This window comes from Chiloscyllium punctatum, chromosome 36 (assembly GCF_047496795.1).
Source record: "Chiloscyllium punctatum isolate Juve2018m chromosome 36, sChiPun1.3, whole genome shotgun sequence".
NCBI lineage: Eukaryota > Metazoa > Chordata > Chondrichthyes > Orectolobiformes > Hemiscylliidae > Chiloscyllium > Chiloscyllium punctatum.
In genome coordinates, this window is record NC_092774.1 from 56,523,712 (window position 1) to 56,536,967 (window position 13,256).

Sequence of the window (13,256 nt, forward strand, 5' to 3'; positions counted from 1 at the left end):
TTCCTCATGCACCGGATCTCTGGCAAGTCGGAAAAGTAGAAGAGTCAAAGCGAGATTCATACCCCTAGACCAACGAGCTAGAAACCAGGCGCACCCCATCGCCCGTACGCACCCCACCTCTTGAACTAGCTGAGACTTGCTCAGTGTGAAATACATTTGACATTGCTCTAAGAATTGCAAGCGGCAAAGAGTTTCCATAACAGCTGCTTCTCATTGTCCAAGTGTTTTGGGAAGCAGATGAGAAGGCGAAGTGCAGAACAGAGCGCCGCTATACGGGAAAGCTGCGAAAGAGGATATTGAGTGTTTAGGAGAGATGGTTTCCCTTCTGGTTTATGCTCCGATCACGCACCCGCAGACATATCGCCGATGCGCAAACATAAACTCTGTCTAAATTCCCACATTCTGTTTTTTCGAACTGTGATTTCGCTCAAAAGCACTAAGTTTCAACACTCTCAAAAATCAAACTTTAACAAAGTGCTCATAGATATACTTTGGGAACACCTGGAAAAATTCTTCTGAACGTACCTAGGGAATTTCGGTTTGAGGGCTCTTGAACTTTAAGTAGAAGGAAGGGAAGTTTGCCTCGAGGCTGCATAATGTGGAGATGTGTTCCCCATGTTAACTGGTAGTGATTGACCATCCCAGTGCTTCCCGATGCAGGGTTGCCCTGACCCACAGGGAGGTTTCTTTGATAAACTGTCCCGGGGGCTTCTAGTCGAGCCCCCGGTGATGGCCTGCAGCTGCTGTGACACAATAATGATGCTGGCCCAGGAACATGAATATGAATTAGTTCGTGAGTCACGTGGGACTGAATTATTCTTTGGAAAGTTCTTTCAACTTCACGGATGTAAATATGAGAGGAGGGTAATGGGCAGGGCTTACACATTGGGTCCACTCTTCCTTCATTTGCAACACCCCACACCCACCTCCCATTGTCCCAAGGCACTTTCCCCTGTAACCGCCGAATGTGTAACACCTGCCCATTTACCTGCTCCCTCCTGAATATCCAGGGGCTCGAACATACCTTCCAGGTGAAGCAGCACTTTACCTGCACATTTGCCACAACCTAGTCGACTGCATTCGTTGCTCACAGTGTGGTTTCCCCAAAGTAGCATGAAGCATAAACTGGGTGACTGCTTCGCAGAATATCTCGGTTCTGTCCGCAAAAAAAGGCTCTGAGCTTCTGGTTGCCCGCCACTTTAACACACCACCCTGTTCCCTGGCCAACATCTCTGTATCAGGCATGCAGCAGTGTTCCAGCAAAGCTCAGCTCCAGATGGAAGAACAAAGCCTCATTTTCCACTTGAAGACCCTACAGCACCCCCGGTCTTCAATATTGAGTTCCATGTCTTTAGGGCCTGAAATCCGCCATGTCCTATTCTCTCCTATTCACGTAATGTCGTCTTTTGCAGCTTTCCAGTCTAAGGGCGCACTGTTCTGTACCTCGCCTTCTCATTTCCTTCCCAAAAAACTAACATGAATATTTCACATTGTTATACTGGCCCAATGTGCACAGTTGAGATGACACACTCGTGGAGGTCTGCATGGTCTTCTCCTGTTCTCTGTTGAGGAGGGAAATGCTTGTCACTGGTCACTCAGGTGTCAGAGAAAAGTTTCGAAACAAAAAGGTTAAATTTTCTGGCATTGGAGAGGGTCCGGTTCCTGGACACGGGACAAACGACAGCAGCGAAACAGAATGAGAAGCACCTATTCTGGAAATTGTTTGCCTGACCCCATGAAAAGCAGACAACTTCGCAGTTGGAGGGAGAGCAGCAAATACACCACCCCTGTGCGGGGTTGAATCACCAACCTCCCGGTAAACTGCTGAACGCACAGCCCAACGGTGCGATAGAGAAATGTGACTTCGCCGGCTGCACCATCGCGAAGGGTAGGATATTAGTGAATTCATAATTCAGCCGCACCGCCTAGAATTACATTTGTCGTCGAAAAGTCTTACTTTTCCATAATAAAGCCTGGGACATTCATTGTGGAGAGATGAGATCGAATTGAACTACACACATTGATGAGAGATACAGCGGGTGGGAAGGATCCATTCCCATGCGTAGAGAGATTAATAATCAGGGCCGAAAATAAGGAGCGACTTCAAGAAATTGGGGGTTCATTCAGCAAAGCTAATGTAGAACTGTGATGAAAGTGTGATGAAAATTGTGATGAAAGTCTCTCGAGTTATTTTGATGAGAAGTGTTGATGATGCTAATACAATCGATAGGATGAACGTAGATTGGTAAATGTATTTGGTGACAGTTCTATTCTAGTCCTGTGAGCGAAATCTGGATCTGAAGGAGTACAAGGGACATCAACAACATCGATCTGAAATTGGACACGTGACAAGAAACAGAGCCACCATTGACAGTTGGCTTTTGAACTGGAGAAGGTTTCTCGTGAAATTAACTATACAAGGTCAAAATAATTTAGGTAAAACACGGAAACGCTATCCTCATTAGCAGACAGTGAAAGGATGACAAGACACAAATTAAACATTTTCGACAAGTGATACAGGGGACTGGGAAGATAAGTATTATAAACTGTGAACAGCAAAGTTCTGGAGAACAACACTTACATTCAAAGACCGAAAACATCCAGGTCCTGATTAATCAGATTGCATTGTGGCGCTTTTCTGGAAAACATCCACTTGCAATGTCCTACAAAAGAGTGACAAAACCCATCCCTGTCAGCCCAGGATAGAAAATCCGAAGGGATGAACGTTTGCTGATTTTCTGAAGATTCACAGAGCTTAGACGGGGTTTTGGTGATTGTTTCTTTTCCACTCCCAGGAGCCGCAGTGGTTGAGGCGTTGAGTTGGGGAGAATAAAATGTGCCCGTGAGCAGCGTGTGGGGCTATTTCAGCTTCCCCTCATCTGACTGCGCTGTGAGTTGACTCAGATGTTGTCAGTGATATTTACTGACTCGAGACAGTGAAAGGATTCCATTCCCGCAGGTCGGGAATTCAAACCGTATGCCGGCTTCAGGACAATGAGAAAGATTAATTGGGGTGTGTGAACAAGCTGTGAGCTGCATTTCAAACAGGAAGGTGGACTCCGATGCATCATCTATTGTGCCCCGGCCCTGTGCGTAACCAACGCCATCATGCTGCAGAATTCTGACGTTAACACGGACATGCGCAGCAATGGGAACATTCACAAGGTGAACAACCAAAGATAATCACCGTCACTGATTCCCTTCCACAGGCCCAACTTTGTGAAGCAGTATCTTTCACTGGCAAAGTAAACACCCTTGTCCACAGGTGCCTGCTTCATTTCGATCACGATTTCAAGCCCCTCACTCTTCTTGTCTCATTTCCAAACACTTTGCTCATAGCCTCCAAAGAAGCTCTGAGGGTATCTGCTTGTTCCACCCGAACAGGCAGTGGGTTGCAGATTCCCACCAGTCCCAATTTGAGTGAAATGTTTTTCCCCCTCCACTGATTTGAATCTTAAAGAAGAAGCGGGGGAGCAAACTCCCTTTCTTTTCGACGACACTTCTCATTTTGTACTCGGCAGGGTTCACACCTGCGTGGGGAAGCCGCAATGGATTTCAAGTCCATCGCATCAACCACTCGGCCCACGATTCAGTTTGACAGTTTGACTTCCCAGGTCTGTCTGCCTGTGGAGCTGAGAAAGAGTGAATCATCGCAGAGTTTGTTTGACTCCAATCACTTCGCAGTGATTCGAAAGGGTTAAATATCTGCACATGGTGTTTGCAGATATTTCGGTGTTTCTCCCGAAAAGATGAAATGAACTTTCAGTGAGAAATTGCAGGAGGAACTCAGCAGGGCAGGCAACATCTGTGGAAAGAGAATCAGAGGCAACATTTCAGAATTTTGTTTGCTCCGACAGGTACTGTCAAACCTGTTGATTTTCTGTTTGGGTCTCGTCTTCTCAGCATACGCAGTCCCTAAGGTAAGACATGAAGTCAACTCGCAACCCCCCTGTGTGGAGAAGATTTCTGTTTGGGGAACATTCTCCTGACCCCATTAAAAGCGCACAGCTTCGAAGCCAAAGGAGAGCAGCGAACACACCGCCCCTGGGCGGGCTCGAACCACCAACCTTTCGGTTAACAGCCGAACGCGCTGACCAATTGCGCCACAGAGACAGGCGCAGATGTGGGCGGCACCATCGCTTAGTGATTTTATAATTCAGCCTCCCCGCCAAGAATTACGATTGTCGTCTATCAGTTTAACTTTTCCATAATCAAGCCTGGGAGATGCATTCTGGAGATACCGGGGGCTGTCTGCAGACACATCCATGTCACGAGGAACTAGCTTTCTTACTCCGGGGCCGTCGCCCTTCGAGCCTTTCAGTGTTTTGCCTGTTCCCGAGTTCTCTCATTGGCTCGGAGGCGAGAAGGGGTTTGAATTCCTGATGTGCACGAACGACAATTCTTTCAATGTCTCAGATCAGTTCGTGTGCCGAGAACATCAGAATCAACCTCCCGGCCTCTTCAACAAGGGGACAGTGTCTGGACTGTCGGACAGGTCATCTTTCATTCTCCTCCAAATCCGCTTCCCAAAGTGTTTCTAAAGGTTCACAAAGCTGGAGACTGGGATTTCTGTTTTGCTTCATGAACATTTGAACATTTTTCCATTTCCTAACTGACAATATTTTGCCAAAATCTCTTCCCAATTGTACGCCTTGTCTCATGTCCAGGGATGAGGAATTTCCATTTTGGGGAGACATTCCCAAGGTTGAGAATGTTCGCTTTGGAGCAAACAAGGATAACTGGAGATTTCCTGGGGCTGTTGGTCATGATGGGAGAAGAAGCGGTGGGAATGGGCAGATTAATGATCAGAAGAACCAATTGCCACTGACCAGAGTCAGTTACCAGAGGACAGAGATTGAAGTTCTTGAATGAAAAGCAGCACTTGTGCCTAATAAACACAGAGAATACTGCAGAAAGCCAACAGGTCGAGCAGCATCTGTGGAAAGGTAAACAGAGCTGACGTTGTGAGTCTGATACGTTGTTTGTTCAGAACCCGAGTTTCCTGCATGGCAATCAATTCCCAGACATGAGAAAACGGGTCTTTATTGAGACGGGTTTTGTGAAGTTTGAGCGATAATGCAACCAACAGGAAGTTATTTAAAATCGCCAGCGAAGAAAGCATAGCCAGCAGATTACCACCCTGGGCGGGGAGCCCCAAATAATCTCTACGCCAACACCTTAAGTGTTCGGCCACAACTACACGCCCAAAGTCGAGGTCTAAACTTTCTCATGGAATAGTTCTAACAGGAAAGGTGAGTATTGGGCTTGTCCTGTCCGCGCCATAGTCCCAACGTTTCCTGTTCCCCTGGATTTGATCAGGACAGAGGAGGCTGATGGGAGATCGAATTGAACTACACACATTGATGAAGCGGGTGGGAAGGATCCATTCCCATGCGTAGAGAGATTAATAATCAGGACCGAAAATAAGGAGCCACTTCAAGAAATTTGGGGTTCATTCAGCTAAGCTAATGTAGAACTGTTCACAGAAAATTGTGATGAAAGTCTCTCGAGTTATTTTGATGAGAAGTGTTGATGATGCTAATACAATCGATAGGATGAACGTAGATTGGTCAATGTATTTGGTGACAGTTCTGTTCTAGCCCTGTGAGCGAAACCTGGATCTGAAGGAGTATAAGGGACATTAACAACATCGATCTGAAATTGGACACGTGACAAGGAACAGAGCCATCAGTAACAGTTGGCTTTTGAACTGGAGAGGGTTTCTCGTGAAATTAGCTTGAGGCCTGAGGTATGCAAGGTCAAGATAATTTAGGTAAAACATGGAAACACTATCCTCATTAGCAGACAGTGAAAGGATTACAAGACACAAATTAAACATTTTCGACAAGTGATACAGGGAACTGGGAAGATAAGTATTAGAAACTGGCAACAACAAAGTTCTGCAGCACAACACTGACATTCAAAGACCGAAAACATCCAGGTCCTGATTAATCAGATGGCATTGTGGTGCTTTTCTGCAAAACATCTACTTGCAATGTCCTACAAAAGAGTGACAAAACCCATCGCTGTCAGCCCAGGATAGAAAATCCGAAGGGATGAACGTTTGCTGATTTTCTGAAGATTCACAGAGCTTAGACGGGGTTTTGGTGATTGTTTCTTTTCCACTCCCAGGAGCCGCAGTGGTTGAGGCGTTGAGTTGGGGAGAATAAAATGTGCCTGTAAACAGCGTGTGGGGCTATTTCAGCTTCCCCTCATCTGACTGCGCTGTGAGTTGACTCAGATGTTCTCAGGGACATTTCCTGACTCGAGACAGTGTAAGGATTCTCATTCCCGCAGATCGGGAATTCAAACCGTATGCCGGCTTCAGGACAATGAGAAAGATTAATTGGGGTGTGTGAAAAAGCTGTGAGCTGCATTTCAAACAGGTAGGTGGAGTTGGGTGCGCCAGTCCCTGTGCGCATCCAACGCCACCATGCTGCAGAGTTCTGACGCCAACACGGACATGCGCAGCAATGGGAACATTCACAAGGTGAACAACCAAAGATAATCACCGTCACTGATTCCCTTCCACAGGCCCAACTTTGTGAAGCAGTATCTTTCACTGGCAAAGGAAACGCCTTTGTCCACAGGTACCTGCTTCATTTCGATCACGATTTCAAGCCCCTCACTCTTCTTGTCTCATTTCCAAACACTTTGCTCATAGCCTCCAAAGAAGCTCTGAGGGTATCTGCTTGTTCCACCCGAACAGGCAGTGGGTTGCAGATTCCCACCAGTCCCAATTTGAGTGAAATGTTTTTCCCCCTCCACTGATTTGAATCTTAAAGAAGAAGCGGGGGAGCAAACTCCCTTTCTTTTCGACGACACTTCTCATTTTGTACTCGGCAGGGTTCACACCTGCGTGGGGAAGCCGCAATGGATTTCAAGTCCATCGCATCAACCACTCGGCCAACGATTCAGTACCACACTGACAGTTTGACTTCCCAGGTCTGTCTGCCTGTGGAGCTGAGAAAGAGTGAATCATCGCAGAGTTTGTTTGACTCCAATCACTTCGCAGTGATTCGAAAGGGTTAAATATCTGCACATGGTGTTTGCAGATATTTCGGTGTTTCTCCCGAAAAGATGAAATGAACTTTCAGTGAGAAATTGCAGGAGGAACTCAGCAGGGCAGGCAACATCTGTGGAAAGAGAATCAGAGGCAACATTTCAGAATTTTGTTTGCTCCGACAGGTACTGTCAAACCTGTTGATTTTCTGTTTGGGTCTCGTCTTCTCAGCATACGCAGTCCCTTAGGTAAGACATGAAGTCAACTCGCAACCCCCCTGTGTGGAGAAGATTTCTGTTTGGGGAACATTCTCCTGACCCCATTAAAAGCGCACAGCTTCGAAGCCAAGGGAGAGCAGCGAACACACCGCCCCTGGGTGGGCTCGAACCACCAACCTTTCGGTTAACAGCCGAACGCGCTGACCAATTGCGCCACAGAGACAGGCGCTGATGTGGGCGGCACCATCGCTTAGTGATTTTATAATTCAGCCTCCCCGCCAAGAATGACAATTGTCGTCAACAGTTTAACTTTTCCATAATCAAGCCTGGGAGATGCATTCTGGAGATACCGGGGGCTGTCTGCAGACACATCCATGTCACGAGGAACTAGCTTTCTTACTCCGGGGCCGTCGCCCTTCGAGCCTTTCAGTGTTTTGCCTGTTCCCGAGTTCTCTCATTGGCTCGGAGGCGAGAAGGGGTTTGAATTCCTGATGTGCACGAACGACAATTCTTTCAATGTCTCAGATCAGTTCGTGTGCCGAGAACATCAGAATCAACCTCCCGGCCTCTTCAACAAGGGGACAGTGTCTGGACTGTCGGACAGGTCATCTTTCATTCTCCTCCAAATCCGCTTCCCAAAGTGTTTCTAAAGGTTCACAAAGCTGGAGACTGGGATTTCTGTTTTGCTTCATGAACATTTGAACATTTTTCCATTTCCTAACTGACAATATTTTGCCAAAATCTCTTCCCAATTGTACGCCTTGTCTCATGTCCAGGGATGAGGAATTTCCATTTTGGGGAGACATTCCCAAGGTTGAGAATGTTCGCTTTGGAGCAAACAAGGATAACTGGAGATTTCCTGGGGCTGTTGGTCATGATGGGAGAAGAAGCGGTGGGAATGGGCAGATTAATGATCAGAAGAACCAATTGCCACTGACCAGAGTCAGTTACCAGAGGACAGAGATTGAAGTTCTTGAATGAAAAGCAGCACTTGTGCCTAATAAACACAGAGAATACTGCAGAAAGCCAACAGGTCGAGCAGCATCTGTGGAAAGGTAAACAGAGCTGACGTTGTGAGTCTGATACGTTGTTTGTTCAGAACCCGAGTTTCCTGCATGACAATCAATTCCCAGACATGAGAAAACGGGTCTTTATTGAGACGGGTTTTGTGAAGTTTGAGCGATAATGCAACCAACAGGAAGTTATTTAAAATCGCCAGCGAAGAAAGCATAGCCAGCAGGTTACCACCCTGGGCGGGGAGCCCCAAATGATCTCTACGCCAACACCTTAAGTGTTCGGCCACAACTACACGCCCAAAGTAGAGGTCTAAACTTTCTCATGGAATAGTTCTAACAGGAAAGGTGAGTATTGGGCTTGTCCTGTCCGCGCCATAGCCCCAACGTTTCCTGTTCCCCTGGATTTGATCAGGACAGAGGAGGCTGATGGGAGATCGAATTGAACTACACACATTGATGAGAGATAGAGCGGCTGGGAAGGATCCATTCCCATGCGTAGAGAGATTAATAATCAGGACCGAAAATAAGGAGCCACTTCAAGAAATTTGGGGTTCATTCAGCAAAGCTAATGTAGAACTGTTCACAGAAAATTATGATGAAACTCTCTCGAGTTATTTTGATGAGAAGTGTTGATGATGCTAATACAATCGATAGGATGAACGTAGATTGGTCAATGTATTTGGTGACAGTTCTGTTCTAGCCCTGTGAGCGACACCTGGATCTGAAGGAGTATAAGGGACATTAACAACATCGATCTGAAATTGGACACGTGACAAGGAACAGAGCCATCATTAACAGTTGGCTTTTGAACTGGAGAGGGTTTCTCGTGAAATTAGCTTGAGGCTTGAGGTATGCAAGGTCAAGATAATTTAGGTAAAACATGGAAACACTATCCTCATTAGCAGACAGTGAAAGGATTACAAGACACAAATTAAACATTTTCGACAAGTGATACAGGGAACTGGGAAGATAAGTATTAGAAACTGGCAACAACAAAGTTCTGCAGCACAACACTGACATTCAAAGACCGAAAACATCCAGGTCCTGATTAATCAGATGGCATTGTGGTGCTTTTCTGCAAAACATCTACTTGCAATGTCCTACAAAAGAGTGACAAAACCCATCGCTGTCAGCCTAGGATAGAAAATCCGAAGGGATGAACGTTTGCTGATTTTCTGACGATTCACAGAGCTTAGACTGGGTTTTGGTGATTGTTTCTTTTCCACTCCCAGGAGCCGCAGTGGTTGAGGCGTTGAGTTGGGGAGAATAAAATGTGCCCGTGAACAGCGTGTGGGACTATTTCAGCTTCCCCTCATCTGACTGCGCTGTGAGTTGACTCAGATGTTCTCAGGGACATTTACTGACGCGAGACAGTGTAAGGATTCTCATTCCCGCAGATCGGGAATTCAAACCGTATGCCGGCTTCAGGACAATGAGAAAGATTAATTGGGGTGTGTGAACAAGCTGTGAGCTGCATTTCAAACAGGTAGGTGGAGTTTGGTGCGCCAGTCCCTGTGCGCATCGAACGCCACCATGCTGCAGAGTTCTGACGCCAACACGGACATGCGCAGCAATGGGAACATTCACAAGGTGAACAACCAAAGATAATCACCGTCACTGATTCCCTTCCACAGGCCCAACTTTGTGAAGCAGTATCTTTCACTGGCAAAGGAAACGCCTTTGTCCACAGGTACCTGCTTCATTTCGATCACGATTTCAAGCCCCTCACTCTTCTTGTCTCATTTCCAAACACTTTGCTCATAGCCTCCAAAGAAGCTCTGAGGGTATCTGCTTGTTCCACCCGAACAGGCAGTGGGTTGCAGTTTCCCACCAGTCCCAATTTGAGTGAAATGTTTTTCCCCCTCCACTGATTTGAATCTTAAAGAAGAAGCGGGGGAGCAAACTCCCTTTCTTTTCGACGACACTTCTCATTTTGTACTCGGCAGGGTTCACGCCTGCGTGGGGAAGCCGCAATGGATTTCAAGTCCATCGCATCAACCACTCGGCCCACGATTCAGTACCACACTGACAGTTTGACTTCCCAGGTCTGTCTGCCTGTGGAGCTGAGAAAGAGTGAATAATCGCAGAGTTTGTTTGACTCCAATCACTTCGCAGTGATTCGAAAGGGTTAAATATCTGCACATGGTGTTTGCAGATATTTCGGTGTTTCTCCCGAAAAGATGAAATGAACTTTCAGTGAGAAATTGCAGGAGGAACTCAGCAGGGCAGGCAACATCTGTGGAAAGAGAATCAGAGGCAACATTTCAGAATTTTGTTTGCTCCGACAGGTACTGTCAAACCTGTTGATTTTCTGTTTGGGTCTCGTCTTCTCAGCATACGCAGTCCCTTAGGTAAGACATGAAGTCAACTCGCAACCCCCCTGTGTGGAGAAGATTTCTGTTTGGGGAACATTCTCCTGACCCCATTAAAAGCGCACAGCTTCGAAGCCAAGGGAGAGCAGCGAACACACCGCCCCTGGGTGGGCGCGAACCACCAACCTTTCGGTTAACAGCCGAACGTGCTGACCAATTGCGCCACAGAGACAGGCGCAGATGCGGGCGGCACCATCGCTTAGTGATTTTATAATTCAGCCTCCCCGCCAAGAATGACAATTGTCGTCTATCAGTTTAACTTTTCCATAATCAAGCCTGGGAGATGCATTCTGGAGATACCGGGGGCTGTCTGCAGACACATCCATGTCACGAGGAACTAGCTTTCTTACTCCGGGGCCGTCGCCCTTCGAGCCTTTCAGTGTTTTGCCTGTTCCCGAGTTCTCTCATTGGCTCGGAGGCGAGAAGGGGTTTGAATTCCTGATGTGCACGAACGACAATTCTTTCAATGTCTCAGATCAGTTCGTGTGCCGAGAACATCAGAATCAACCTCCCGGCCTCTTCAACAAGGGGACGGTGTCTGGACTGTCGGACAGGTCATCTTTCATTCTCCTCCAAATCCGCTTCCCAAAGTGTTTCTAAAGGTTCACAAAGCTGGAGACTGGGATTTCTGTTTTGCTTCATGAACATTTGAACATTTTTCCATTTCCTAACTGACAATATTTTGCCAAAATCTCTTCCCAATTGTACGCCTTGTCTCATGTCCAGGGATGAGGAATTTCCATTTTGGGGAGACATTCCCAAGGTTGAGAATGTTCGCTTTGGAGCAAACAAGGATAACTGGAGATTTCCTGGGGCTGTTGGTCATGATGGGAGAAGAAGCGGTGGGAATGGGCAGATTAATGATCAGAAGAACCAATTGCCACTGACCAGAGTCAGTTACCAGAGGACAGGGATTGAAGTTCTTGAATGAAAAGCAGCACTTGTGCCTAATAAACACAGAGAATACTGCAGAAAGCCAACAGGTCGAGCAGCATCTGTGGAAAGGTAAACAGAGCTGACGTTGTGAGTCTGATACGTTGTTTGTTCAGAACCCGAGTTTCCTGCATGACAATCAATTCCCAGACATGAGAAAACGGGTCTTTATTGAGACGGGTTTTGTGAAGTTTGAGCGATAATGCAACCAACAGGAAGTTATTTAAAATCGCCAGCGAAGAAAGCATAGCCAGCAGGTTACCACCCTGGGCGGGGAGCCCCAAATGATCTCTACGCCAACACCTTAAGTGTTCGGCCACAACTACACGCCCAAAGTCGAGGTCTAAACTTTCTCATGGAATAGTTCTAACAGGAAAGGTGAGTATTGGGCTTGTCCTGTCCGCGCCATAGCCCCAACGTTTCCTGTTCCCCTGGATTTGATCAGGACAGAGGAGGCTGATGGGAGATCGAATTGAACTACACACATTGATGAGAGATAGAGCGGCTGGGAAGGATCCATTCCCATGCGTAGAGAGATTAATAATCAGGGCCGAAAATAAGGAGCCACTTCAAGAAATTTGGGGTTCATTCAGTAAAGCTAATGTAGAACTGTTCACAGAAAATTGTGATGAAAGTCTCTCGAGTTATTTTGATGAGAAGTGTTGATGATGCTAATACAATCGATAGGATGAACGTAGATTGGTAAATGTATTTGGTGACAGTTCTGTTCTAGCCCTGTGAGCGACACCTGGATCTGAAGGAGTATAAGGGACATTAACAACATCGATCTGAAATTGGACACGTGACAAGGAACAGAGCCATCATTAACAGTTGGCTTTTGAACTGGAGAGGGTTTCTCGTGAAATTAGCTTGAGGCCTGAGGTATGCAAGGTCAAGATAATTTAGGTAAAACATGGAAACACTATCCTCATTAGCAGACAGTGAAAGGATTACAAGACACAAATTAAACATTTTCGAAAAGTGATACAGGGAACTGGGAAGATAAGTATTAGAAACTGGCAACAACAAAGTTCTGCAGCACAACACTGACATTCAAAGACCGAAAACATCCAGGTCCTGATTAATCAGATGGCATTGTGGTGCTTTTCTGCAAAACATCTACTTGCAATGTCCTACAAAAGAGTGACAAAACCCATCGCTGTCAGCCTAGGATAGAAAATCCGAAGGGATGAACGTTTGCTGATTTTCTGACGATTCACAGAGCTTAGACTGGGTTTTGGTGATTGTTTCTTTTCCACTCCCAGGAGCCGCAGTGGTTGAGGCGTTGAGTTGGGGAGAATAAAATGTGCCCGTGAACAGCGTGTGGGACTATTTCAGCTTCCCCTCATCTGACTGCGCTGTGAGTTGACTCAGATGTTCTCAGGGACATTTACTGACGCGAGACAGTGTAAGGATTCTCATTCCCGCAGATCGGGAATTCAAACCGTATGCCGGCTTCAGGACAATGAGAAAGATTAATTGGGGTGTGTGAACAAGCTGTGAGCTGCATTTCAAACAGGTAGGTGGAGTTTGGTGCGCCAGTCCCTGTGCGCATCGAACGCCACCATGCTGCAGAGTTCTGACGCCAACACGGACATGCGCAGCAATGGGAACATTCACAAGGTGAACAACCAAAGATAATCACCGTCACTGATTCCCTTCCACAGGCCCAACTTTGTGAAGCAGTATCTTTCACTGGCAAAGGAAACGCCTT

At 46.6% G+C, this 13,256-nt stretch overlaps 2 non-coding genes across 2 annotated transcripts; both read right to left on the reverse strand.

The window, feature by feature from the left end:
* Positions 1 to 4,039: 4,039 nt before the first annotated feature.
* On the reverse strand, positions 4,040 to 4,113 carry trnan-guu (transfer RNA asparagine (anticodon GUU)). Its single transcript has one exon. It is a non-coding gene; the product is annotated as a tRNA-Asn (tRNA).
* A 3,257-nt stretch (positions 4,114 to 7,370) lies between these two features.
* trnan-guu (transfer RNA asparagine (anticodon GUU)) lies at positions 7,371 to 7,444 on the reverse strand. Its single transcript has one exon. It is a non-coding gene; the product is annotated as a tRNA-Asn (tRNA).
* Between the last annotated feature and the right edge of the window lie 5,812 nt (positions 7,445 to 13,256).